Source organism: Anomaloglossus baeobatrachus, chromosome 11 (assembly GCF_048569485.1).
Source record: "Anomaloglossus baeobatrachus isolate aAnoBae1 chromosome 11, aAnoBae1.hap1, whole genome shotgun sequence".
Lineage (NCBI taxonomy): Eukaryota > Metazoa > Chordata > Amphibia > Anura > Aromobatidae > Anomaloglossus > Anomaloglossus baeobatrachus.
Window position 1 is genome coordinate 39,726,460 of NC_134363.1, and position 26,093 is coordinate 39,752,552.

Genomic DNA, 26,093 nt, shown 5'->3' on the forward strand with positions numbered 1-26,093 from the left:
CACACGAAAAAAATATTGTTACACATTTACTAAGGTTGTTGCACCCAGTTTCTACCCCAAAGTGGTGGGGGAAAGATTTTTTAGATAGATTTATTTATGTTTTCCAAAAAAAAAGGATGGTTGGGTTTGCTTCTCCCAGCACAAAAGTGGGCAGGGGTATGTAATGTGCTCGTTGTGTGACAGAGTTTTTGTTTTTTCACCCTTGTTTGTCTTTATCTGTGGTTTCAACACACTCCTGTCCCATTCCTCCCTGGAGGGCATTAGATCAGGATTGGTCAGGAGCAGGGCCAGGAAGGAGGCTCAGACATCTCCACCATTAGGAGTATACATGAAATTAGGGATAACATAGGAATCTGTGGATTCAACATATTCCTGTCCATCTCTGGTGTGAGAAGGAATTAGATCAGGACTGGGCAAGAGCGGGGAAGGAAGGAGACTCAGACATCTCCACCATTAGGAATTTACATGAGATTAGGGATTGCATAGGGACTCGTGGTTTCAACACACTCCTGTCCCATTCCTCCCTGGGGGAAAATAGATCAGGACTGGTCAGGAGCAGGACCAGGAAGGAAACTTAGACACCTCTACCATTAGGAGTACATGTCGCGGGCAGGGAGGACTGCGCTCTCGCTAACGCTCGGGTCCGACGCTGCTGCAGCTGCTCGGTGGCTCGAGCGGTGGGCCGGATCCGGGGACTCGAGCAGCGCTCCTCGTCCGTGAGTGAAAGGGGTGGTTGGTTTGGGGGATTTAGTCCGTGACGCCACCCACGGGTCATGGTGAAGATGGGCACCACCGCTGAAGGTGACGGGGATCCCGGGAGCGATGGTAGGGAGCAGCTGGGATGTTGTTTTCCCCCTCCGTGGGTAGAGGTTGGTGGTCCCGGGGCCCGATGATGTGACGGGGAGGCAGGGTTGGTGAGGTGCAGGGTCGCAGGGATAGCGCGGCGCGGTGCCGGATGGCACGGGTGTACTCACTCAGTAAGCAACGTACAAAATCCTCGGTAAACCAAACGGCTGGATGGATGGATCCCGCAGCTGGCTGCTGTGTCTCTCCCCGGACAGGTGATGGCGGCTGTCTTTCCCTGCACCTTGATGTTCTCAGTTGACTACTATGGATCCCCATCGGTAGTCTGCTCCCCGATGTATGGGTACCGGAGGAGCCCGTTTGCCCGCAGGCGCTGGCCCTTGGGTCTCTAGCCTTAGGCGGTAGCTGTATACCCTCACGTCGTGGGCGGTTGCCTTCAATCGGGACTTTTGCTGTTAGGAAACCCCTGGGGTTCCAGTCACATTTGGATTTGACTATTGTCGGCGGCTCCAAGCCTGGTCGGGGTCCGATGGCCCTGTCTGTGTGTGCTGGCTTCACTTCGCTCCCCGGTCGGTACCGGCGGGCTGTCGCCCGTCCCCGGTCCTACGGTTCCGCGTTGCTTCACCACTACTGCAGACGGCCACCACCGTCTGCCAACCTTGCTGTCAGTGCCTGGGCCGCAAACCCAGACACTCAAGTGCTTGCTCCTCACTCCTCAAACTCCTACACTGTTCTCCCACCTTTTCCCGCCTCCAGGCCTGTGAACTCCTCGGTGGGTGGGGCCAACCGCTTGGCTCCGCCCCACCTGGTGTGGACATCAGACACTGGAGGGAGGCAACAAGGGTTTTTGTTTGGCTGGTGTCCCTGTCTAATGGGGGTGGGGGTGTTTGAGTGTTATCTGTGACGACCTGGCTAGGCCAGGGCGCCACATATACATGAGATTAGGAATAGCATAGGAACCTGTGGTTTCTACATATTCATGTCTCTCTCCAGGTTGAGGGGGAATTAGAGCAGGACTGGTCAGGAGCAGGGCCAGGAAGGAGACTCAGACATATCAACCATTAGGAGTATATATGAGATTAGGGATAGCATAGGGACCTGTGGTTTCAACATATTCCTGTCCCTCTTTGGTGTGAGAAGGAATTAGATCAGGACTGGTCAGGAGCAGGGAAGGAAGGAGACTCAGACATCTCTACCATTAGGAGTATACATGAGATTAGAGATAGCATGCATAGGGACCTGTGGTTTCAACACATTCCTGTCCCTCTCCTAAGTGAGGGGGAATTAGATCAGGACTGGTCAGGATCAGGGCCAGGAAGGAGACTCAGACATTTCCACCATTAGGAGTATACATGAGTTTAGGGATAGCTTTGGAGCCCCACTATCCCAAAATCAAAGTCTCTTGTTTTTGGATTGATGAGGATGACACTTCAACATCATCCATGATCTGCCAAAAGAAAGTGTTTGCACTCATACAGCTGAACCAATTGCATGCATATTCACAGTATTTGTGTCCTCGTATGCATTGAATAATATATTTTGTTCTGCTAATAAGTATATGACTATTCAAATAGGAAAAGACAATGTCCCAAAAGTGAGCTCAGCCCCGACGCATGCGCAAAACTTGTACAATATCAGGGCAAAAAGCACAGGTGGCATGATAGATGGTTAAAATGCACAGGTGACTCACTAGGCGGGCAAACAGCAAAGGTGGCTCAATAGGCAGGCAAAAAGCACAGGTGGCTTATTAAGTGGGCAAAAAGTCTAGGAGGCTCAATAGGTGAAAAAAAAGCCCAGGAGGCTTAATAGGTAGACAAAAAGCCCAGGTGGCTCAATTGGTGCACAAAAATCCCAGGTTGCTCAATAGGTGGACAAAAAGTCCAGGTGGCTCAATAGGCGCACAAAAAGCACAGATGGCTCAAGAGGTGCACAAAAAGCACAGGTGGCTCAATAAGTGGGCAAAAAGCCCAGGTGGATCAATAGGTGGACAAAAAGCCTAGGTGGCTCAATAGGCAGGCAAATAACACAGATGGCTCAATAGGCGCACAAAAAGCGCAGGTGGCTTAGTAGGCAGGCAGAAAGCACAGGTGGCTTAGTAGGTGGACAAAAAGCCCCAGGCAAAACTATCAGATGGCTCCATAGGGAGACAAAAATCGCAGGTGGCTTAATAGGCAGGCAGAAATAGGCAGGTGGCTTACTAGGTGGGCAAACAGCAAAGGTGGCTCAATAGGTGCTCAAAAGCACAGGGGGCTCAATAGGCAGGCAAAAAACACTGGTGACTCAACAGGCAGGTAAAAAGCACTGGTGTTTCAATAAGCAGGCAGAAAGCACATATGGCTCAGTAATTAGGCAAACAGTAAAGGTGGCTCAATAGGCAGGCAAACAGTAAAGGTGGCTCAATAGGCTCTCAAAAAAACACAGGTGGCTCAATAGACAGGCAAAGTGCACTGGTGGCTCAATAGGCGGACAAAAAGCACAGTTGGCTCAGTAGGTGGGCAATAGTAAAGTTGGCTCAATAGGTGCTCAAAAAGCACAGGTGACTCAATAGACAAACAAAGAGCACTGGTGGCTCAATAGGCGGACAAAAAGCACAGTTGGCTCAGTAGGTGGGCAATAGTAAAGTTGGCTCAATAGGTGCTCAAAAAGCACAGGTGACTCAATAGACAAACAAAGAGCACTGGTGGCTCAATAGGCGGACAAAATAAAGGTGGCTCAATAAGCCTACAAGAAGCACAGGTGGCTCAGTAGGTGGGCAAATAGTAAAGTTGGCTCAATAGGTGCTCAAAAAGCACAAGTGGCTCAGTAGACAAACAAAGGTGGCTCAGTAGCTGGGCAAAATTCACAGATGTCTCAATAGGTGGTCAATAGGCAAACGTGGCTCAATAAGCCATCAAAAAGCATAGGTGGCTTAGTTGGCAGGCAAAAACCTGCCTTTAGCTTTTACGGTTAGATCTTGATGACTTTTCCTTAACAGGGTGAGTTAGTGAATAAAAAGTGACCAGACAAGGAACGATGGGCAACTATTCCAAAGCCGCGTACAGTAAGTGTCTCTCTCAACGCATGCTCAGAAGCATAAACCAGCATGGGGGCATTGAAAGTTGAGGCATTATTTAGACTTAAGCAGACATCACTTGCTGTAGTTTGCATATTAAAGCTCGAGAGAAGAGGAATGAGCATGAGAAACCCAAGGAGAGGAGCCGAGGTTTCGAAATTCTTCATTATTGATAAACCATTTACTACGGTGTTAATTATACCGCTACCACCGAGAATAATTAGAAAAGGGAAATTCTGTTCACAGTTCCAGACTCGTTATGATGCGGCCCATTGGAAAACCATTGCTATCATCAGAAGAGCACTTGTACATTAGCCGCATAATATTGGGACCGGACTTGGATCATACTCTATACTGATGTTATCCAACTGTGTTGATTTATCAAGTGGAATGCTAACACTTGGGATATTCAATGATCCTTGATAAGAGCATGGCTCCATGCGTCAATCATACATTCGGCATACTTGGTAGCGTTCCCCCGCAGTCCTAGTTCTGGGGTCTGCCGTTATGAAGGTTCCGGCTTATGACAGCAGAACTTTGCTACAAGTGACTACATGCATATCAGTTTCTGAACATTCATGACGAGAATCTTGGTTTCATCATGTTAGAAGATGTTGCTGGAGACCTATCTCGGGTTCTCCCTGCCTTTTTAAGAAGGAGGAATTTGTCTTCCCATGCCGATTATAGCTTTTTGCTAAACCAGTACGTATGCTGTTGTTTTCCAGTCTGGTGATTTACTGCATGTTGCTTGGTGTGCTGTGGAATTCCTCCTGTCGTCTAGTTATTCCCCCCTGCTCTTTGTTTTCCTCCTTATCATTTGTTGTCAGATAACTTTGTGTAAGCGTGTCGGTGTTAGCACATCCTGGCTTCACCCTGCGATCGGGAGGAAGAGGGGTATTAGATCAGGGCTGGTCAGGAGCAGAGTCAGGCTGGTGGCTCAGATATCCTCACCATAAGAGGTAGCCAGGGCTCCCTTAGTCTGAGGGCCAGTCTAGGAGCTGAGGTAAGGGATAGCCAGGGTCCCCTTAGTCTGAGGGCCAGTCTAGGAGCTGAGCTAAGGGATAGCCAGGGCTCCCTTAGTCTGAGGGCCAGTCTATGAGCTGAGCTAAGGGATAGCCAGGGCCCCCTTAGTCTGAGGGCCAGTCTAGGAGCTGAGCTAAGGGATAGCCAGGGCCCCCTTAGTCTGAGGGCCAGTCTAGGAGCTGAGCTAAGGGATAGCCAGGGCCCCCTTAGTCTGGGGGCCAGTCTAGGAGCTGAGATAAGGGATAGCCAGGGCCCCCTTAGTCTGAGGGCCAGTCTAGGAGCTGAGATAAGGGATAGTCAGTGCCCCTTTAGTTTGAGGGCCAGTCTAGGAGCTGAGATAAGGGATAGCCAGGGCCCCCTTAGTCTGGGGGACAGTCTAGGAGCTGAGATAAGGGATAGCCAGGGCCCCCTTAGTCTGAGGGCCAGTCTATGAGCTGAGATAAGGGATAGCCAGGGCCCCCTTAGTCTGAGGGCCAGTCTAGGAGCTGAGATAAGGGATAGCAAGGGCCCTCTTAGTCTGGGGGCCAGTCTAGGAGCTGAGATAAGGGATAACCAGGGCCCCTTAGTCTGAGGGCCAGTCTAGTAGCTGAGATAGGGGATAGCCAGGGCTCCCTTAGTCTGAGAGCCAGTCTAGGAGCTTAGGTAAGGGATAGCCAGGGCCCCTTTAGTCTGAGGGCCAGTCTAGTAGCTGAGATAAGGGATAGCCAGGGCCTCCTTAGTCTGAGGGCCAGTCTTGGAGCTGAGATAAGGGATAGCTAGGGCCCCTTAGTCTGAGGGCCAGTCTAGGAGCTGAGATAAAAAATAGCCAGGGCCCCTTAGTCTGAGGGCCAGTCTAGGAGCTGAGATAAGTGATAGCCAGGGCCCCTTAGTCTGAGGGCCAGTCTAGGAGCTGAGATAGGGGATAGCCAGGGCTCCCTTAGTCTGAGAGCCAGTCTAGGAGCTGAGATAAGGGATAGCCAGGGCCCCTTTAGTCTGAGGGCCAGTCTAGTAGCTGAGATAAGGGATAGCCAGGGCTCCCTTAGTCTGAGGGCCAGTCTATGAGCTGAGATAAGGGATAGCCAGGGCCCCCTTAGTCTGAGGGCCAGTCTAGGAGCTGAGATAAGGGATAGCGAGGGCCCCCTTAGTCTGGGGGCCAGTCTAGGAGCTGAGATAAGGGATAGCCAAGGCCCCTTAGTCTGAGGGCCAGTCTAGGAGCTGAGATAGGGGATAGCCAGGGCTCCCTTAGTCTGGGAGCCAGTCTAGGAGCTGAGATAAGGGATAGCCAGGGCCCCCTTAGTCTGAGGGCCAGTCTAGGAGCTAAGATAAGGGATAGCCACGGCCTCATTAGTCTGAGGGCCAGTCTAGGAGCTGAGATAAAGGATAGCCAGGGCTCCCTTAGTCTGACGGCCAGTCTAGGAGCTGAGATAAAGGATAGCCAGGGCTCCCTTAGTCTGACGGCCAGTCTAGGAGCCACGGTTCCCGCTCTCCCCTGATCTCCGTGACAATTACGATGATCAAAAAGCCAGTGTTTGCCCAATATCACCCCTTTGAAGCCGTGTCATATTCTCTACAATAAAATGAGTATATATTGTACAAGACATCTCTTGCACTATTTTCATTCCAAATCACAGACATGCTGAATTCCGTAAGATCCATGAGACAGCTCCTCACTGAGCCCAATTCCAATGTTCATAATCGCTAGATACAGAATTGTCAAATTCATGCAAGACATTGATGTGTGATGTACGCACAAGGCAAAAGACCTAGGGTGAGGGCCATCAAGTGAGCCGTTCACATACACAACGTCAGCGAGTTGACAGCTTGTATGCATATATTAGACAAGCATAGAAATGCTTAGTGACGCATATTAGACTAATGGCAAACCGGTCTGAAGGCTCTGGAAACACTGTATATTTTATAGTTTTGTGGACATTTCTCTGCTGCTAGGGTTAATATTATGGAATATGGGATTTGCTCTTAATATACTGATGTTAGAATAGTTTTTGGAGGAAAGAGAGTTTATTCTCCTCTTTCTATCCAAACACATGCATGGAAGCCAAGCCAAATGAGCATGTAGGCAACACAGAATACTACAGATTTTGGATATTTTTGTATATTTATGTTCCCTTTTCATTTGAAGCTGATTGGTTGTGGGTACACCCTCCACAATAGCTCAACCCCCCCCCCATCCTGCTCTGATAACTGCGCAGCTGCGGAGGCAGGAGAGCACAGGTCTGAGGTTGGTTACCTGCAGTCACAGGTTGAGGCCCGTAGGAACCTCCATCTGTGACCGCAACTTATCTGAGTGACATCACCATTGATCGCTGCAGCTCAGTCTCTGCCTGAAGCTCACAGTGGGCGATCATTGTGCTATTGGAAGCAGATTGGTGGTGGACCAGGGTCCTTAGACCCTCAACGATAGCTCAAACCCCCATCCTGCCCCGGGACCTGCACAGTTTCGGAGGCGGAAGAGCACAGCTTTTGTCGGCACATGCATGCAAAGTGGAGAATGCGCACACAGAGATGAGCACGGATACAATTTTTATCTTTCTGTTGCATCTGTGAACTCTTAGGCAAGAGCACTACTCCTTTTTTTCCTGAGCAGCACACTTTTTGTCATGAGTGTATCTCGCTCGGGGGAGATCCTGGGTGAATATGGTGTCAAAAGGTCACAGCGCCTCGCTGCTGGCAGGTTCACTACTGTTATTTGATAACATCTGATTGCTTGTGGTGCTGTAAGGGTCAAGCATCCTTTCCTACCTGGCTGCTGGCTGTAGCTTCCAATTTCAGATGCGGCTCTTTGGGATCACTTCCTTTCACTATTTAAGTAATGTTATCTGATCACATGATGCCCATGATAGAAACTCAATCCCTCATTTCTATGTGGTCCACTTTGGAAGGAGCTTGCTCTGGAAGAAGTCTGTCGTGTTGTGTACAGCAGTGCTGTTTGCTGCATTGAAGCCGCCTGCAGTGTTTTTTCTTTGCATGTCTACTTTCTTTGTGTTTCTGTATTGTAGTGACCAGTCTGGTGATCTCATCGGCCTGCTCACTAGCCAGGGTGAGTATTGGGCCAGCTAAGGGCCTAAAGTATCCAGCTCGGTGACAGGTTGCAAGAACCTGTATAGGGAAGCTAGGGAGCTCAGGAATCAGCTTGAGGTGAGTGCAGGAGGTGTCCGCTTACCCCTCTCCCTAGCGGCAGGGACCTCCATTTTATTGTGGCCCATGTGTTCCCTATGTGTTGTAACATCTTCTGGGGGTTTACCAGGGACTACGTAAACCCTACTAGTCACATGCACGACACTTTTTGGTAGGTTGAGTACCCTGTAGTCCCAGTGTAGTGGGTGGGCCTACCCCCTACAAGTTCAGCACAGGTTACCCGGCATTGTTATTATTAAAAATGTTGCATTTTATTATTACATGTGATTTTGTGTGTTAGGGCACCCCCTAGTGGCCGGGTGGGACGGCTGTTGCCACCGGGGAGGAGGAGTCGGCCGGATATCTAGGAAAAGTCTGAGTGTGTGTGAGGGAGAGGATCCGGGACAGCAGACAGTGAACATCTGCAGCGGCAAGTGTGTGTGTGAGCGGACCATCAAGGGACACCGGAGAACAGGAGGTGGACGCAACCTCAGGGTCTATTCCGCTGGTGTGGGTCCAGTGCGTGCTTGACCGGAGAGTGGGAGCCCGGAGAAGAAGAGTATCTAGGGCATATCCCCACCAGAGGGTGCGTTTGGGCAGGTTGTCCCCAGCTCCACTAATATTGCCGGAATCTGCTGACCGGAGTGTTTTATCCTTGTGAATAAATGTCATTTTTATTGCATCTGGACTTTTGCCTGCCGACTCTTTGTGCATCGGCCGATGAAGATGCTGACACACACTTTCTCAACATTAAAGAAGTACCAAAGCCAGGGATGTGCCTTGAATACAGTGCTGCCACGACTACACAGCCAGAGGCCTCCCTGGCTGGTCACTTCATGTGGCGTAGTCGGCAGGATGCGATTCCCCTGCCAGGAACCCAAAAAGCTGGAGATCAGGTCGTGCCTGGAACACAGGACCCGGACCATGATGCAAGGTTTCCAGTCCCCTGGTGGGAAGAAAACACAGTACCCGTAGCGTTGGACCGGGTACAAGATGGCGGCAAGGAGGCCGTTATCTGTAAGGAAGAAAAGGCGCAAAAAATTGGCGCCAAAAGAAGAGCCTGGGGCTGGCCGGCGCCGAAGAGAAAGTACGGAGTACTCCGCCCAAAGAGGGGAGGCGCCAGCTCCAGGGCATTGAAGAAGAAAAAGAAGTACCTCAGCGGAGGAGTCAAGATGATGCGTGAGGCTGGGGGTGGAGTCCGTTTAAGAGCGGGAAACGAAGACCCGCCTCCACTCTTCACAGTCTCAGCGTCGACATCACCGCCATTACCAGCGATACTGTCGGAGACCGAGATGGAGACCTTTGGGCAACCCGCGGAGTTGGCAACGACTATGGCCCTAATCAGCCTCGGTCGAGGTCGACCCCGGTTCGCCCCTGCTAGTGAGGCCGCGTTGGCGGACCTTCCCATTGGACCGGGAGGTTCCACCAGGCCGGACAAAGTTTCCTGGAAGACCTCATGGGATGCTCAAACCGGGAGCACCATCACAGAGGTGAAGGCGACCTATGCCACCCCACCCATGCCAAACCGTCCGGGGGTTGCAGTCTTCCCATGGGAGACCCCGCAGCTTAACGCCGCCGCTTCCCCATTTGTGCCGGAGCCGGCTGAGGAGTTCGCTGAGCGCTTGGAGAAAGATCACCTGGGCTTCTTCTGGGACCCAGTCATCGCCCCGCCTGCGGAGTCGCACCCCAGTGTCCCGACCCCGAAGCCTGACCCCGTCCAGGAACGTCTCCTGGCCGAGACCCTTGTCCGGGAAATGCTGTCCGGTTCCGGTGGCGAGGAGCTGGCACAGCAGTTTGTGACCGGGGTGGTTGTTAAGTTCAACCAGCAGGACGGATATGGATTCATCCGAGAAGTCGAGACCGGGGATGATTACTTTTATAACAGAGTTCATCTCGACGTGGAAGGACTGCCCAAGCGACTCCATACTTTGTGGCCGGGCGAGAAAGTCCAGTTCCTGCCGGACGCAGGTAGCCGCGGCCTGTTTGCTGTTTGTGTCTCCCGCATGCCAACCACCCGGGAAGCGGAGCAGTGGCAGGAGGAGATTGAGTGGGAGGAGCAGCAAGAGTGGCGCCGGAGTCATGCCAGACCGCTCCCGCCCGCGCCCTCTCAACCCCGGCGCATCAAGGCTGCTGTCCCGGAAACAGCGACTGCATCGGCCCCTGACCCGGAGAAGGTTCCAACCGTGGTAGCGGTAACGCAAAATGTTACAAACAAGCCGGTCATCATGCTGGACGCACCACCGCCATCTCGGGCAGAGACACCATCACCCCCAAGAGGAGCTGCAGCAGCTGCACCGGCGGAGCCGCCTTTCGCCCCTGTGTCTTTCAGGCGAATCCGCCGCCAGCCGGGACAATCTCTGGGGGCCTATATCCAGGCTCAAGCGGAGGAGTGGAAGAGAGCCTGGCCCCCAGAGTAAGTTGTTGACTTCAGCACCTTCAAAGACCGGTGTTGTTCCAGACCGGCAGAAAGTTCCCTTGTTGTTGAAAAGTTGTACGGGCCTGTTGCCCTCCAGCAAAGACCGGGAGCGCTCTTGAAGCCTCCGGGCACCTCCAGCAAAGACCGGGAGCGCTATTGAAGCCTCCGGGCGCCCATCTAAGACCGGGAGCGCTGTTGAGCCTCCGGGCGCTATCCAGAGACCGGGAGCGCTGCTGCGCCATTAAGCGCCCCTAAAGACCGGGAGCGCCGCTGAACTGGTGCCGCTGTTGAGGACTGACCCAAAAGGTTTTTATGTGTTAATATGTTTAAAGTTTAGAGCCTTGCCGGGAGGCTCGGAATTTAAGAGGGGAGGCATGTAGTGGGTGGGCCTACCCCCTACAAGTTCAGCACAGGTTACCCGGCATTGTTATTATTAAAAATGTTGCATTTTATTATTACATGTGATTTTGTGTGTTAGGGCACCCCCTAGTGGCCGGGTGGGACGGCTGTTGCCACCGGGGAGGAGGAGTCGGCCGGATATCTAGGAAAAGTCTGAGTGTGTGTGAGGGAGAGGATCCGGGACAGCAGACAGTGAACATCTGCAGCGGCAAGTGTGTGTGTGAGCGGACCATCAAGGGACACCGGAGAACAGGAGGTGGACGCAACCTCAGGGTCTATTCCGCTGGTGTGGGTCCAGTGCGTGCTTGACCGGAGAGTGGGAGCCCGGAGAAGAAGAGTATCTAGGGCATATCCCCACCAGAGGGTGCGTTTGGGCAGGTTGTCCCCAGCTCCACTAATATTGCCGGAATCTGCTGACCGGAGTGTTTTATCCTTGTGAATAAATGTTATTTTTATTGCATCTGGACTTTTGCCTGCCGACTCTTTGTGCATCGGCCGATGAAGATGCTGACACACACTTTCTCAACATTAAAGAAGTACCAAAGCCAGGGATGTGCCTTGAATACAGTGCTGCCACGACTACACAGCCAGAGGCCTCCCTGGTTGGTCACTTCACCAGGATTAGAAGGGGTTCTGTAGGTTTTTTCGTAACCCGAATTATTATGCAAATTGGAAAAAAAATGATACCTGCCTCATTGCTGAACATTCAGATCACCCCGCTGCTCATTTCACATTGTTCGGTCCTCTTCTTTTTGCCATGCCATTGTGCATTCCTTGCTTCTTTGCCATAGGCCATGACTTCCAGATGTGTCCATGCCCTGGAAGTAACTGCGCGTCATAAGGTCACGGTGGATGACTTGACTATTGTGACCTTACAACACACAGTGACCTCTGAAGCCTGAACATGGATGGAAGTCCCGGCTTCTGTGCTCATTTTCATGCAAAAAGCCTACATTGACTTATTCTACCCTCAGAAACAAAATTTGGAGAAAATGACTAGAAAAATACCATTAATAGGCAATGTATCATAGTTTGGAGCAAGACATTCAGCGATGCTATGAATATGTAAGAATTTTCATTATCATTCAAAGGACATTTCTTTTCACGGACAAGTAATTAATACTCCGGTGGTGAATGAAACTTGCTAGTGGTACTCGTGCAATAAATCACCCCAAACATCATTTCTTAGTCTCAGGCATTGCATTTGGATAATTATGATAAATTAGAAACTGGTAAATGCAAAAAATCTTCACTAAGTGATAAACATTTACTAAATTATTGATATAATATAAAAATAGTTTAGGACGGTAGCAGGAGCCTATCCTCAAAGCTCCAGAGATGGTTTATTGATATCTATCAATATGACTTCTGGTTAACATCTTCAGCATTGGTGTAGCAATATGTTAAAGGTTTAAACTATGGTGGAAGTGGGAGGTGAAGAAGAAGAAGACGTGAGAGGTGAAGAAGAAGAAGTGAGAGGTAAAGAAGAAGAAGTGAGAGGTGAAGAAGGAGATGTGAGAGGTGAAGAAGAAGAAGAAGTGAGAGGTGAAGAAGGAGATGTGAGAGGTGAAGAAGAAGAAGAAGACGTGAGAGGTGAAGGACAAGAAGTGAGAGGTGAAGAAGAAGAAGACGTAAGAGGTGAAAAAGGATTGAAAGGTGAAGAAGAAGAAATTAGAAGAGAGGAAGAAATGAGAGGTGAAGAAAAGAAGTAGTTAGTGATGAAGAAGAAGAAAAAGTGAGGAGAAGAAGATGGCGTGAGAGGTGAAGAAGTGAGAGTTGTAAAAGAAGAGGAAGTGAGAGGTGAAGAAGAAGACAAAGTGAAAAGTGAAGAAGACAAAGTGAGAGGTAAAGAAGAAGAAGAAGTGAGGGTAAAGAAGAAGACAAAGTTAAAAATGAAGAAGACAAAGTGAGAGGTGAAGAAGATATGAGAGGTGAAGAAAAAAAGTTGTGAGTGATAAAGAAGATGAAAAAGTGAGGAGAAGAAGATGACGTGAGAGATGAAGAAATGAGAGGTGAAAAAGAAGAGGAAGTGAGAGGTGAGGAAGACAAAGTGACAAGTGAAGAAGAGGACAGAGTGAGAGGTGAAGAAGAAGAAGAAGAAGAAGAAGAAGAAGAAGTAGTGAGCGGTGAAGAAGAGTAAGTGAGAGATGAAGATGAAGACAAAGTGATAGGTGTAGAAGAGGTGAGAGGTGTAAAAGAAGAGGAAGTGAGAGGTAAAGAAGAATTGAGAGGTGAAGAAGAAGTGAGAGGTGAAGAAGAAGTGAGCGGTGAAGAAGAAGTGAGAGGTGAAGAAGAAGTGAGAGGTGAAGAAGAAGTGAGAGGTAAAGAAGAATTGAGAGGTGAAGAAGAAGTGAGAGGTGAAGAAGAAGTGAGCGGTGAAGAAGAAGTGAGCGGTGAAGAAGAAGTGAGAGGTGAAGAAGAAGTGAGCGGTGAAGAAGAAGTGAGCGGTGAAGAAGAAGTGAGAGGTGAAGAAGAAGTGAGCGGTGAAGAAGAAGTGAGCGGTGAAGAAGAAGTGAGAGGTGAAGAAGAAGTGAGAGGTGAAGAAGAAGTGAGCGGTGAAGAAGAAGTGAGAGGTGAAGAAGAAGTGAGAGGTGAAGAAGAATTGAGAGGTGAAGAAGAAGTGAGAGGTGAAGAAGAAGCGAGCGGTGAAGAAGAAGTGAGCGGTGAAGAAGAAGTGAGAGGTGAAGAAGAAGTGAGAGGTGAAGAAGAAGTGAGAGGTAAAGAAGAATTGAGAGGTGAAGAAGAAGTGAGAGGTGAAGAAGAAGTGAGCGGTGAAGAAGAAGTGAGCGGTGAAGAAGAAGTGAGAGGTGAAGAAGAAGTGAGCGGTGAAGAAGAAGTGAGAGGTGAAGAAGAAGTGAGAGGTGAAGAAGAATTGAGAGGTGAAGAAGAAGTGAGAGGTGAAGAAGAAGTGAGCGGTGAAGAAGAAGTGAGCGGTGAAGAAGAAGTGAGAGGTGAAGAAGAAGTGAGAGGTAAAGAAGAATTGAGAGGTGAAGAAGAAGTGAGAGGTGAAGAAGAAGTGAGCGGTGAAGAAGAAGTGAGCGGTGAAGAAGAAGTGAGAGGTGAAGAAGAAGTGAGCGGTGAAGAAGAAGTGAGCGGTGAAGAAGAAGTGAGAGGTGAAGAAGAAGTGAGAGGTGAAGAAGAAGTGAGCGGTGAAGAAGAAGTGAGAGGTGAAGAAGAAGTGAGAGGTGAAGAAGAAGTGAGCGGTGAAGAAGAAGTGAGCGGTGAAGAAGAAGTGAGCGGTGAAGAAGAAGTGAGCGGTGAAGAAGAAGTGAGCGGTGAAGAAGAAGTGAGAGGTGAAGAAGAAGTGAGCGGTGAAGAAGAAGTGAGCGGTGAAGAAGTGAGAGGTGAAGAAGAAGTGAGAGGTGAAGAAGAAGTGAGCGGTGAAGAAGAAGTGAGCGGTGAAGAAGAAGTGAGAGGTGAAGAAGAAGTGAGCGGTGAAGAAGAAGTGAGCGGTGACGAAGAAGTGAGCGGTGAAGAAGAAGTGAGCGGTGAAGAAGAAGTGAGCGGTGAAGAAGAAGTGAGCGGTGAAGAAGAAATGAGTGGTGAAGAAGAAGTGAGCGGTGAAGAAGAAGTGAGCGGTGAAGAAGAAGTGAGAGGTGAAGAAGAAGTGAGCGGTGAAGAAGAAGTGAGCGGTGAAGAAGTGAGAGGTGAAGAAGAAGTGAGAGGTGAAGAAGAAGTGAGCGGTGAAGAAGAAGTGAGCGGTGAAGAAGAAGTGAGCGGTGAAGAAGTGAGAGGTGAAGAAGAAGTGAGAGGTGAAGAAGAAGTGAGCGGTGAAGAAGAAGTGAGTGATGAAGAAGACAAAGTGAGAGATGAAGATGAAGAAAAAGAAAGAGGTGAAGTAGAGGTGAGAGGTGAAGAAGAGGTAAGAGGTGAAGAAGAGGTAAGAGGTGAAAAATAAGTGAGAGGTGAAGAAGAAGTGAGCAGTGAAGAAGAGGTAAGAGATGAAGACGAAGACAAAGTGAGAGGTGAAGAAGAGGTAAGAGGTGAAAAAGAAAAAGTGAGAGATGAAAAATAAGAAATGAGAGGTGAAGAAGAGGTGAAGAAAATAAGTAGTGAGGTGAAGAAGAAGAAGAAGACAACATGACAGGTGAAAAAGAAGAATTGAGATATGAAAAAGACAAAATCAGAGGTGTCGAAGAAGTGAGAGCAAATGAAGAAGAAAAAATGAGAGGGTAGGGAGAAGATGAAGAAGAAAAAGTGAGAGGTGAAGAAGAAGAAGTGAGAGCAAATTAAGAAGAAAAAGTGACAGGATAGGGAGAAGATGAAGAAGAAGTGAGAGGAAAAGAACAAGAAGTGAGAGAAGAGCAAGAAAAAAAAGAAATGAGAGAAGAACAAGAAGTGAGAGGAGGAGAAGAAAAAGAAGAAAAAGTAGGAAAAGAAAAGAAAGGAGGAGAAGATTATGATTGATGATGATGATTAGGACAAGAAAGAAAATTAGGGATTCAGGGAGAAAACGTAGGAGTAGAATAACAAGGAAAAGGTGAAGAAGGTTACAATGAAGAAAGAAAAGAAACATAATTATCCTTTCTGTTAGTTCCAGGTCTTGTTTTCTTGTGCATCTGTTTATTATTAAAAGTTAGAGATTCCCATGTAGCAATCCATTCTTCTTCACTTTTCTTTTGTTTTATTCATTTTATTGAGATACCTGCACACACACAAACAAAAGACTGAACCTAAAGATATAAGAAAACAGAAAGAAGAGGTAGAACTGAAATATGAGACGGATTTTAGAAAAAAAACAGCGAAGGTGAAAAAAATAGTACAATAAAAAAGAACAAAAAATGCATGTGAAATAGAAGAAGAAAAGAAGAAGAAGGGGAGCTGCTGGAGAAAGAAGGAAAAACAGAATATAATTGATGAAGAGAAGAAGGATGAAAGCAGGAACAATAATGAGAAGATGAGGATTAGAAGAGAGAGAAAAAGCTGAAGAAGAGGAGAAGATTGATAACTTTTATTATCTTATCTCATAGTTCCCAATCTTGTTTTCTTGTGTTATTTTTTAGTTTGGACAGTTGTAAATTCCCCTCTAGCTCTCCAACTTTCTTCACGTTTCTTCGGATTCTTTTTGTTGTTACATTTTACATTTGCTGAGGAGCTGGTAGTTTGGTTTGATGCCTTACCAACCTTATTCTATTATTTCTTCAGCTCCCAGTATTCATGCATAGAACTAGTAGCGGTTTTTTGAGGATTTTCAGTACTTTGAGTACCAGGTAGGTACCATATCTTTCTTCTTGAAGTACAGAAGCATCTATAGCAGCAATGCCTGTGTATGTGGATAGAATTAAAATGAACGATGATAGATGTAGTTGAGAAAGTATTGCAGAGGAAAAATTGAGACTACTTAGTGTGGAAAAGGAATACTGCCAACACTAAAAATCACCTATATTTGTCACCTCATTCCTGGTACATTCTGTCAGTAGGAACCATTCCTCTAAGTCATGTATATTTCCATGGAGATAATGGAAAGTCAAATAAAATACCTTGATATCTGCAATCCGAAGTCTTATTCCAGGTATTCCCCACCTTTCTAAGATGGAGGAATTTGTCTTCCCATGCCGACTATAGCTTTTTGCTAAACCGGTCCATGTGCGGTTGTGTTCCAGCAACTAGTGATTTACTGCATGTTGCTTGGTGTGCTGTGGAATTCCTCCTGTCATCTGGTTATTTCTCTACTACTCTTTGTTTTCCTCCTTATCATTTGTTGTCTGATAACTATGTGTGAAAGAGTTTAGGTTTCCCTTGTTTGTCTATCTTTGTTGGTTTGATCACACTTCAGTCCCAGCCCTCCCCTGGGGAAGGGAGGTAGTATTAGATCAGGACTGGTCTGGAGCAGGGCCATGCTGGCGGCTCAGACAGCCTCACCATCAGAGCTAATAATGAGATAAGGGATAGCCAGGGCCTCCCTAGTCTGAAGCTCAGTCTAGCAGCCCCAGTCCCTCCTCTCCCCCGATCTCCATGACAATACATAAATGAGCTGCTAAGATCTATGCTTCCAGAGCTTTTTATAAATGAAAGGAATTACCAGTATGAGACATGTAGATCCGGTGAGCAGACTGTCAGTCATTACATGTCTCACACTAGTAACATTCCCTGGGGCTGGTTTTTAGGGAGATCTATGCCTCACCCATAGTTCTTAACAGCTCATTTACATATTAAGAAAAAGTAAGATTTCTCTGGAATGAGACAACAGATCACAGACATCAAAGTATCATTTTATTCAACTTGCTATGATCCACATGTCCATGTCGATGATGGAAAGTTTTAAGTTGACAAGATGTTGATATGTGCCTGATGGGAATTTTAAGTATTGTATGCAATGATGCCTCTTTTGTTTGTTAAGTATTCTAACAATGGATTGGATATGATGAGTTTTGCAACCAGGTGCCACTCCCAGGGCAATAACCAGTACTGTAGCAGCTGACCCCAGGGCAAGGATGGACACAGGTGCAGACAGCCACTGGTACTGGTATAGCAGGTTAACCCGGGATGGCTGAGGCTGACAAGATGGATGAACAGAATCACTCTTACTATAGGACCACCTGGACAGCTGAGACAGATGGTATGGTCAGAGTGGTTGGACAGAGTCACAAGTCTGGAGTCCACCAGGAGAGATGAAACACAGCTGACAAGGTGACCTGACAACTATCTGGCTGGGGCTGAGAACTACTAACAAATTAATACGTTGATCAGGCACCTCCCCGAGTGGGAAAGTGCCTTAATTACCCAGTGCCTCTCAGTGATAGCCTGAGAGGCACTTACAGGCAATGACATGTTGGCCTTTTAAGAAAAGTGCAGCGGCACATGCACATACCCTAGAGCACTCCCGGAGGAAATGTTTCACGTGCACAGGCCCTGGGAGAGGGAAGCAGGAAGCACCCACCTGGAGGACCATAGGGAAGCCGGGTAGTGTGGTGAGAGCCACTGGCTGTGTGCATCACTGCTGGAAGGGTAGCGAGGGGTGCAGAGATGCCAGCAGTACACACTATTACATTGGGACTGCAATGCTTTCTGCTTTTATAAAAACAGTTTAATGGTATTGTTTCGTTAATGGCTTATGCAGTACACAGACTAAATTGCTCTTGTATTGTTTAACAAGCTCATTAGTTTGCCCTTGTTATTGGGCAGTACCTTTCTAGATGCTCGTATTTAGGATTGCAATGTAATCAGTAAGTGCAAGCTATGAATAAGAACTAAGTTCAAAATGTGCCATTGATAATGGTCTTCTTTTTATGCAATTAAAAAAAGTAATTTCCCTCATTTTTTACATGTGTAGTCAAGCGATTCATCTGCTTACACCCAAGAAGATAAAAATGCGTCTTATTATTTGTTTTTCCAATCTTAGATGACCTGCTAAATTTAGTTTTGAAAAAGACCTTAAAAAAAAGAGCAAAGAAAAAAAACTTTCGAAAACTCAACACGTTATTCCGCTATATTGACGATTACTTTCCGGTTTTATCATGTAATGCTTCTGTTCCGCAACAGAGAAATTAAACACTTGCTGCTAAATCCTTTGCTTTACATAAGAAATTTACAGATTTGTCTGATTTTTAATATAGATGAAGCTGTAAACACCTGATTTATCTATATTAAATATCTGTTTATTTTTTTAATATTATTTTTTATATTATTTTATATATTTTTTAATCTTTAGGTTACTTTTCTTGGGACTTTGAAATTATTTACACGTTTTACAGTTTTTTAATACAATGTTTAAAACTATGGATGTCCTATCAAAAATTACCGGGGTCCACTTTACTGTATAATATAAGATGACTTCATATCTAACTGACCGAACTTTCAGGGTCTCAACCTCTCACATCACCTCCTTATCTCGCCCCCAAGGTTCAGTTCTTGGACCACTGCTGTTCTCTATCTACACCTTTGCCCTGGGACAGCTCATAGAGTCCTATGGCTTTCAGTATCACCCTTACGCTGATGATACGCAGATCTACCTCTCTGGACCTGATATCACCTCCTTACTAACCAAAATCCCGCAATGTCTCTCTGCTATTTCATCCTTCTTTTCTGCTTGATTTTTAAAACTGAACATGGACAAAACTGAATTCATCATTTTCCCCCATCTCACTCCACCAGACCTATCCATGACAGTCAATGGCTGCTCACCCACCCCATTCCCATGTACTCGCTTCCTCAGGGTAACCCTTCAGTCTGCTCTTTCCTTCAGACCACATATTCAAGCCCTTTCCACCAAATCAAAAATACTTTCCGGATCCATACATTCCTTGACAATCAATTTGCACAAACACTATTGCCTGACCTCATCATTTCCCGCCTCAACTACTGCAACCTCCTGCTCTGTGGTTTCCCTTTTAACACTCTCGCACCCCTACAATCTATTCTAAACTATGATGCCTGACCAATCCACCTCTCCCCTTGCTATTCCCAGGCCTGTCATCTCTGCCAATCCCTTCATTGGCTTCTCATTGCTAAAACTAACCATGAGCTACAAGCCACCTGCAACCTGTCTCCAACATACATCTGCGACCTAATCTCTAGGTACTTACCTGCACGCAACCTCCGATCCTCACAAGATTTCCTTCTCTACTCCTCTCTTATCTCCTCCTCCCACAATTGCATACAATATTCTCCCGTGCCTCCCCAATACCCTGGAACTCTCTACCCCAACATGTCAGACTCTCGACTATGGTGGAAATCTTCAAAAGGAACCTGAAGACCCACTTCTTCTGACAAGCATGCGACCTACAGTAACCCTCAGTCCACTATACTACTGTATTACCCACTGTACTCTCACCTCCTGGACCCTCACCCATCCCTCTCAGTCCAGTATACTACTGCAACACCAAATCTGCCCCATCTATTGTATCCTCACCCATTCCCCTCAGTCCACTATACCACTGCACCACCAGCTCTGCCTACATGTACTGTATCCTCACCCACTCCCCTTAGTCCACTATACCATTACACCACCCATTCTACCCTTACCTACTGTATTTTCACCCATCCCCCTCTGTCCACTATATCACTACACAACTCACTCTACCCTCACCTACTGTATCTTCGCCCATCCCCCTCACTCCACTATACCATTACAAAACCCATTCTACCCTTACCTACTGTATCCTCGCCCATCTCCCCTCTGTCCACCATACCACTGCGCCACCAGCTCTGCCCTTACCAACTGTATCCTCACCCATCCCCTGTAGACTGTGAGCCCTCGTGGGCAGGGTCATCTTTCCTCCTATGCCAATCTGTACCTTGTATTGTTCATGAATATTGTACTTATCTATGTTTGCCCCTTTTCCATGTAAAGTGTTATGAAATAAATGGTGCTATATTAAACAATAAATACTAATAATAATAACTATTATTATTATTATTATCATTAATAATAAAAAATAATATAATATAAATAATAAATACATAAATAGTAAATTATAATAATAATAATAATAGTAATAATAATATTATTATTATTTATTTTTTATAGTTATTAGTTATAGTACATTATTTTATTAATATAATAATATTTATTATTAATTATTATTATGAATAATAAAATTATATACTATAAATGTTAAATGCATAAATAATAATAATAATAATAACAATAACAATAATAATAATAATAATAATAATAATAATAATAATAATAATAATAATAATAATTAATAAAAATATTCTTTTACCTGTAGTACCACATTTCTCCAGCAGTGGCCACTGCAGGGACAGTTATAAATCAGCTGCAGCTTGGACCAGCGTCGATCAGCTGATCACCATTCTGGCTTCAATTGAAGGGAAAAAAAGGATAAAAATTAAAATAACACTAACAGAACATAAATCCATCATCGTTCTCACATCCTTTCACTTGTCCTTACTACAGCTCATCGGAGATGAAAATGACCTTGAAAATGCATCTCGGAGCGTTATTAATGTTGGCATTAGCCAGTTTTGCTGCTTTCTAAACCCTATATTTATACTATTTGAAATAATGACAATTTTACCCATAAAAAATTGAATAATAATCTAAGTACTAGAATGTGGGATTTCAAATAGACTTTAAATAATGGGCTCTTCAATCCAGAACATTAATGTTGATAAAATATGAAACGACAAGCTACATAGTTATAGTCTATTTCAGTCACTATTATTTCCAGACCTATGAATATGAGGACAGCCAAACAGAAAAATGTTCCTTACACACATTTATAGCGATGGGCAGATGTTTTATCTCAACCCTTTTTTTCTGCTGTCATAATCCCTCCTTCCTTTGGTGTGACAGATAAAGATCAAGGATACGCAGAAATATACTGTACAGATTTTGCTTATTATGGAAAAATAATGACCTTTTTACATGTATTGCATTAAAAGATGTGCTGTAGTATAAATGAATGCAATACTTTATTCCACCTGCAGGGGTGCTATAGGGAAAATTAATGCAATACTTTACTCCACCTGCGGGGGTGCTGTAGAGAAAATTAATGCAATACTTTATTCCACTTGTGGGGGTGCTGTAGGGAAAATTAATGCAATACTTTATTCTACCTGCGGGGATGCTGTAGGGAAAATTAATACTATACCTTATTCCACTTGTGGGGGTGCTGTAGGGAAAATGAATGCAATACTTTATTCCACCTGCGTGGGTGCTGTAGGGAAAATGAATGCAATACTTTATTCCACCTGCAGGGGTGCTATAGGGAAAATTAATGCAATACTTTACTCCACCTGCGGGGGTGCTGTAGAGAAAATTAATGCAATACTTTATTCCACTTGTGGGGGTGCTGTAGGGAAAATTAATGCAATACTTTATTCTACCTGCGGGGATGCTGTAGGGAAAATTAATACTATACCTTATTCCACTTGTGGGGGTGCTGTAGGGAAAATGAATGCAATACTTTATTCCACCTGCGTGGGTGCTGTAGGGAAAATGAATGCAATATTTTATTCCACCTGCGTGGGTGCTATAGGGAAAATTAATGCAATACTCTATTCCACCTGCAGGGGTGCTGTAGGGAAAATTAATGCAATTCTTTATTCCACCTGCGGAGGTGCTGCAGGGAAAATTAATGCAATACTTTATTCCACCTGCGTGGGTGCTATAGGGAAAATTAATGCAATACTCTATTCCACCTGCAGGGGTGCTGTAGGGAAAATTAATGCAATACTTTTTCCACCTGCGGTGGTGTTGTAAGGAAAATTAATACTATAGTTTATTCCACCTGTGGGGGTGCTGTAGGGAAAATGAATGCAATACTTTATTCCACCTGTGGGGGTGCTGTAGGGAACAGTAATGCAATACTTTATTCCACCTGCGGGGGTGCTGTAGGGAAAATTAATGCAATACTTTATTCCACCTGCAGAGGTGCTGTTGGGAAAATTAATGCAATACTTTATTCCACTTGTGGGGGTGCTGTAGGGAAAATTAATGCAATACTTTATTCTACCTGTGGGGGTGCTGTAGGGAAAATTAATACTATACCTTATTCCACTTGTGGGGGTGCTGTAAAGAAAATTAATGCAATATTTTATTCCACCTGTGGTGGTGCTGTAGGGAAAATTAATGCAATACTTTATTCCACCTGTGGGGGTGCTATAGGGAAATGAATTCAATACTTTATTCCACCTGCCGGGGTGCTGTAGGGAAAATCAATGCAATACTTTATTCCACCTGTGGGGGTGCTATAGGGAAATGAATTCAATACTTTATTCCACCTGCCGGGGTGCTGTAGGGAAAATCAATGCAATACTTTATTCCATCTGTGGGGGAGCTGTAGGGAAAATCAATGCAATACTTTATTCCACCTGCAGGGGTGCTGTAGGGAAAATTAATGCAATACTTTATTCTACCTGTGGGGGTGCTATAGTGAAATTAATACTATACCTTTTTCCACTTGTGGGGTGCTGTAGGGAAAATGAATGCAATACTTTATTCCACCTGCGTGGGTGCTGTAGGGAAAATGAATGCAATACTTTATTCCACCTGCGTGGGTGCTGTAGGGAAAATGAATGCAATACTTTATTCCACCTGCGTGGGTGCTATAGGGAAAATTAATGCAATACTCTATTCCACCTGCAGGGGTGCTGTAGGGAAAATTAATGCAATACTTTATTCCACCTGCGGAGGTGCTGCAGGGAAAATTAATGCAATACTTTATTCCACCTGCGTGGGTGCTATAGGGAAAATTAATGCAATACTCTATTCCACCTGCAGGGGTGCTGTAGGGAAAATTAATGCAATACTTTATTCTACCTGTGGGGGTGCTGTAGGGAAAATTAATACTATACCTTATTCCACTTGTGGGGGTGCTGTAAAGAAAATTAATGCAATACTTTATTCCACCTGTGGTGGTGCTGTAGGGAAAATTAATGCAATACTTTATTCCACCTGTGGGGGTGCTATAGGGAAATGAATTCAATACTTTATTCCACCTGCCGGGGTGCTGTAGGGAAAATCAATGCAATACTTTATTCCACCTGTGGGGGTGCTATAGGGAAATGAATTCAATACTTTATTCCACCTGCCGGGGTGCTGTAGGGAAAATCAATGCAATACTTTATTCCATCTGTGGGGGAGCTGTAGGGAAAATCAATGCAATACTTTATTCCACCTGCAGGGGTGCTGTAGGGAAAATTAATGCAATACTTTATTCTACCTGTGGGGGTGCTATAGTGAAATTAATACTATACCTTTTTCCACTTGTGGGGTGCTGTAGGGAAAATGAATGCAATACTTTATTCCACCTGCATGGGTGCTGTAGGGAAAATGAATGCAATACTTTATTCCACCTGCGTGGGTGCTGTAGGGAAAATGAATGCAATACTTTATTCCACCTGCGTGGGTGCTATAGGGAAAATTAATGCAATACTCTATTCCACCTGCAGGGGTGCTGTAGGGAAAATTAATGCAATACTTTATTCCACCTGCGGAGGTGCTGCAGGGAAAATTAATGCAATACTTTATTCCACCTGCGTGGGTGCTATCCAATTCAAATTACTAACACTGACCTACAAAGCTATCCATAATCTGTCTCCTCCATATATCTCTGAACTAATCTCTCGCTACACTCCAAAACGTAACCTCCGGTCCTCCCAAGATCTCCTTCTATCCTCCTCTCTCATTCGCTCCTCATGCAACCGACTCCAAGACTTCTCCCGAGCATCCCCAGTCTCCTGGAACTCACTGCCTCAACACGTCAGACTATCTACTACACTCGCAAGCTTCAAACGGAACCTAAAGACTCATCTGTTCAGAAATGCCTATAACCTTCAATGACCTCACTGCTTCACCCCCGTGCGGAGCTGCCGCCCCACCACCGTGCGGAGCTGCCGCCCCACCCCCGTGCGGAGCTGCCGCCCCACCACCGTGCGGAGCTGCCGCCCCACCCCCGTGCGGAGCTGCCGCCCCACCCCCGTGCGGAGCTGCCGCCCCACCACCGTGCGGAGCTGCCGCCCCACCACCGTGCGGAGCTGCCGCCCCACCACCGTGCGGAGCTGCCGCCCCACCACCGTGCGGAGCTGCCGCCCCACCACCGTGCGGAGCTGCCGCCCCACCACCGTGCGGAGCTGCCGCCCCACCACCGTGCGGAGCTGCCGCCCCACCTACACCCCACCTACTGTCTCCTCCCCAAAATCCTTTAGGATGTAAGCCCGCAAGGGCAGGGCCCTCTTCCCCCTGTGCTAGTCTGTCTATTGTAACGTGTACATGTATTCTGTATGTAACCCCCTCATGTACAGCACCATGGAATCAATGGTGCTCTATAAATAAACAATAATAATAATAATAATAATAATAGGGAAAATTAATGCAATACTCTATTCCACCTGCAGGGGTGCTGTAGGGAAAATTAATGCAATACTTTATTCCACCTGCGGAGGTGCTGCAGGGAAAATTAATGCAATACTTTATTCCACCTGCGTGGGTGCTATAGGGAAAATTAATGCAATACTCTATTCCACCTGCAGGGGTGCTGTAGGGAAAATTAATGCAATACTTTTTCCACCTGCGGTGGTGTTGTAAGGAAAATGAATGCTATAGTTTATTCCACCTGTGGGGGTGCTGTAGGGAAAATGAATGCAATACTTTATTCCACCTGTGGGGGTGCTGTAGGGAACAGTAATGCAATACTTTATTCCACCTGCGGGGGTGCTGTAGGGAAAATTAATGCAATACTTTATTCCACCTGCAGAGGTGCTGTTGGGAAAATTAATGCAATACCTTATTCCACTTGTGGGGGTGCTGTAGGGAAAATTAATGCAATACTTTATTCTACCTGTGGGGGTGCTGTAGGGAAAATTAATACTATACCTTATTCCACTTGTGGGGGTGCTGTAAAGAAAATTAATGCAATACTTTATTCCACCTGTGGTGGTGCTGTAGGGAAAATTAATGCAATACTTTATTCCACCTGTGGGGGTGCTATAGGGAAATGAATTCAATACTTTATTCCACCTGCCGTGGTGCTGTAGGGAAAATCAATGCAATACTTTATTCCATCTGTGGGGGAGCTGTAGGGAAAATCAATGCAATACTTTATTCCACCTGCAGGGGTGCTGTAGGGAAAATTAATGCAAAACTTTATTCTACCTGTGGGGGTGCTATAGTGAAATTAATACTATACCTTTTTCCACTTGTGGGGTGCTGTAGGGAAAATGAATGCAATACTTTATTCCACCTGCATGGGTGCTGTAGGGAAAATGAATGCAATACTTTATTCCACCTGCGTGGGTGCTGTAGGGAAAATGAATGCAATACTTTATTCCACCTGCGTGGGTGCTATAGGGAAAATTAATGCAATACTCTATTCCACCTGCAGGGGTGCTGTAGGGAAAATTAATGCAATACTTTATTCCACCTGCGGAGGTGCTGTAGGGAAAATTAATGCAATACTTTATATCACCTGCGTGGGTGCTATAGGGAAAATTAATGCAATACTCTATTCCACCTGCAGGGGTGCTCTAGGGAAAATTAATGCAATACTTTTTCCACCTGCGGTGGTGTTGTAAGGAAAATTAATGCTATAGTTTATTCCACCTGTGGGGGTGCTGTAGGGAAAATTAATGCAATACTTTATTCCACCTGCAGAGGTGCTGTTGGGAAAATTAATGCAATACCTTATTCCACTTGTGGGGGTGCTGTAGGGAAAATTAATGCAATACTTTATTCTACCTGTGGGGGTGCTGTAGGGAAAATTAATACTATACCTTATTCCACTTGTGGGGGTGCTGTAAGGAAAATTAATGCAATACTTTATTCCACCTGCGTGGGTGCTATAGGCAAAATTAATGCAATACTCTATTCCACCTGCA

The 26,093-nt window shown here is 46.0% G+C and overlaps 1 long non-coding RNA gene across 2 annotated transcripts in view; it reads right to left on the reverse strand.

Moving 5' to 3' along the window:
• LOC142257042 (uncharacterized) overlaps nucleotides 1-26,093 on the reverse strand; it is a 115,081-nt gene that overhangs the window by 33,463 nt on the left and 55,525 nt on the right. The window contains exons 2-3 of one of the 2 annotated variants that reach the window (XR_012727590.1): nucleotides 20,477-20,572; nucleotides 15,522-16,071 (exon numbers count right to left, since the gene is read on the reverse strand). This is a non-coding gene — a long non-coding RNA (uncharacterized LOC142257042). Of the gene's footprint in view, nucleotides 1-15,521; nucleotides 16,072-20,476; nucleotides 20,573-26,093 lie in introns of those variants that run through there. The other variant, XR_012727589.1, reaches the window with a different exon arrangement.